Raw genomic sequence first — 3,199 nt, forward strand, 5'->3', positions numbered from 1 at the left:
GAACTTATACCAAATAAATTATATATATATATTCTTGATTAAAAGAAACCAGATTAGCAAAAGAAAAAGATATCAGACATAAAGAAACATACAGCATAATACTGTGCATATGAAGTTCATGAACAGGTGAGCTAATTTATGGTGCTAATTGCTGAAATGTCTTTTAGGAAGACTACTGACTAGAACGAGAACACAAATGAGACTTTTGAGACTTTTTTTTTTTTCGTGGTACCGGGGATTGAACTCAGGACCCTACACTTGCCAGTTTTGAGACTCTTGAAATACTCTGTTTTAGCTTGGTGATTGGTATGTAGGTGTATATATGTAAAATTAACTGTCCTATGCTCAGTATATGTGTACTTCATTATATGAAGTTGTATTTCATGCTTGTAATATCAGCACTTTGGGAGACTGAGCAAGTTCAAGCCTAGCTTGAGCAACTTAATAACTTATTGAGACCCTGTCTCAAAATAAGAAAGTGCTGAGGGTGTAGTTCAGCTTGAAGGCCCTGGTTTCAATCCCTAGTTGCACAGTCAATCAATCAATTAATCAAAAACAGGCCAATATAGGGGCCTGTAATGCCAGCCTTACCTAGGAGGCTGAGGCAGGAGGTTCATAAATTCAAGCCCATCTTGGGCAATTTAATGAGACCTTGTCTCAAAATTTAAACAAAAAGGGAGGGAGTTAGGGATGTAGCTCAGTATGAAGGCCTTGAATTTAATTCCCAGTACTGTTATCAAAACAGATGGGATTTTAACCTGAGTGATGAGTTGGCACATCTCCAGCCCAAAAAGCATCTATAAAATGTATTAAATAAAGCTCAGCATAGTGATGCACACCTGTAATCCTAGCCTTCAGGAAGCTGAGGAAGGAGGCTACTTTGCGAGTTTTTTAAAATCTGGTTTTGTTTTTATTTTATTTTAAAGATTCCAAAAATTTATTGTTGATTCAAGATTCCTGATTAAGTATGTTCCACTAAACTTGATTCAGTATTGTCTTGACCATGATTAATGAGGGTATCATCTTGTGACCTCCCAGAGGGTAAATGTGTTGCAACTCATGTGCAGCTCTTTACAGTCCTACCTTGGTCCTCCTCCAGTGTCTCCTCTTGGACTTGTACCTGATTTTATTGCCAGTCTTCATCCGAATCCACTGAGGAATGGGACGATTTTGTTTTTGCTTCTGGGCCAGGAACTGTTTAATTCTGAAAATCTTGTGAGAAGACATGATTAGGGTAAGAGGTGAGAGCATACACTGGATGGCGGACTGAAGCAGAAGAGGTGTTTTTGTTTTTAATTAAGTATTATGGTCGCATACAAATTTGTGCTGATGTTGTACCTTCCCCACTTTAGTCCTAATGTGCTGACAAGAAGCACCACTAACAGTCACACAGTCTTGTGTTTTTAATAGCTGTTTAGTTACTATCCTGAATAATAAACTCAGTCTGACCTGAAGAATTCAAAAGTAAAGTCTAACTTGCTATTGTATCAGGCTGTTAAAAGACTCTTTTTGCCTGCCTTCCTGCCTGCCTTTGTTCCTGCGCCCGCTCTCTTTCTTTTGTACAGGGTCTCACTATGCAGTTCAGACTCGTAGTGAGCCTCCTGTCTCAGCCTCCCCAGCTCTGGGATTACACGTATGTGCCACTATGCCTGGTTTTGGTGGCTAGCGCAGCACACTCAGGGTTCTAGGGCCAGCATGGCATGCAGTACCGGGAATTGAACCTGGGTCCTTGTACTTGCCAGGCAGGGGCTTCGACTGCCGAGCTATCTCCCCAGGCTTCTGCTTTCTTCTTGATGCGAGTGAACATCACTTTTGTTCCAGAGATGTACTTCTTGGGATTCTCCAAATACTCCATCATTATATCCTTTCTTGAGGTGATGCCATTGTTCTTGTTGGCATCTGTGTAAGAGAATCCAGCAGCCTGATCTGTCTTCTATCCAACGGACCATCGAAATTTGTTCTGGTCTTGTGATTGCCTCCCTTCTTCAAAGTATGGCAGTGGGCACATTTCTGTACAAAAAAATCTTCCTGACTTTGTCAACATCACCTGTTTTTAAACTGCAAGGAAAATTACCACAAGGAAGATTCCAATTCAGAAGCCATATATCCCACTCTCTACTACCTTGTGAGTTTGAGGCAAGCATGAACTATGTAGTGAGAGCCTGTCTGAAAAATAAGATAAAATTCTCCAAAATGGCCCCAAAATTCTCCAAAACGACCCCAAAAATCCAAACAAAAACCACCACAAACCATTTTAGCACCCTTGAAATCAGATCAATGGTGTACAACAATTTTTGCTTAAAAAAACTGTAGAAATTCACTAAAAACAGTGGGCCTCTGTGGTGGCCTTGCTTCAGAGTGTTTCTGTTCCCCTTTTCCCAGCTCACTTGGCATGGAAGTTTTGCCATTGTGGTTAGGCAATGAGAATTGAAAATGTCCTGAACTCTGCAATCATGTTATCCTGCTGTACAAATAGACCCATGAATGTAGCATAAAACCTTACTGGCTTGAGGTTGGTAAGCGTAACTTCTGTCTCAATATTGGGTGACATCTAAGTTGTGCAGATGTAGAAATGACTAATAAAAAGCCCAGTTTAACCATAAGAAGAGAAGTAAAAAGAAAATAAGCAAAGGCACCTGTGGCAATGTGTGTGTGGTGAGTCAGATTTCACAGATTAGCCCCCCCAAAAAAGTAAAGGCAAGAAAAAAACAGCCAGGCATGGTGGTGCATGCCTGAAGTCTCTGCTGAGAAAGGAGGACTTGCACAAAACAACATGAAAAAAAAGGAACCGTGGAATGTAGCTCAGTGTAAAGACCCTAGGTCAGTGGAGACAAACCTATGACATGCACACTGTAGCAGGCTGTTATCACTGAAAATTTAAAAGGTTTGCTAGCACTGCACTAGATTTAGTCCCCTGAGTAGCGCATACATGTACATGTACACACACAAAAGGACTATAGTAGCAACATCCTTCATGAGTAAAGTAAATGAAATCATAAGCCTGCATTGTTACAATAAATTTTGTAATATGTTCAGTTTTCAACAAAAAATTAGACAAAAATATAACAAATTGTGACCCATATTTGGGGAAAAAAAGTTGTTAGAAACTATCTGCAAGTGTTCCTAGATGCTGGGTTTAGTAATCTTCAAGCTATTACGAATGTATTCAAAGACCAAAAGAGAATCATGTTCTTTAAAA

The 3,199-nt window shown here is 39.9% G+C and overlaps 1 protein-coding gene and 1 pseudogene across 4 annotated transcripts in view; one reads left to right on the forward strand and one right to left on the reverse strand.

Annotated features, from left to right (window-relative positions):
- Positions 1 to 3,199, forward strand: part of Acaca (acetyl-CoA carboxylase alpha) — a 292,108-nt gene that overhangs the window by 51,195 nt on the left and 237,714 nt on the right. The window lies entirely within an intron of this gene.
- On the reverse strand, positions 1,072 to 1,227 carry LOC101591731 (annotated as a pseudogene).

This window comes from Octodon degus, unplaced genomic scaffold, assembly GCF_000260255.1.
Source record: "Octodon degus isolate 3935 unplaced genomic scaffold, OctDeg1.0 scaffold00164, whole genome shotgun sequence".
NCBI classification, from domain to species: Eukaryota; Metazoa; Chordata; class Mammalia; order Rodentia; family Octodontidae; genus Octodon; species Octodon degus.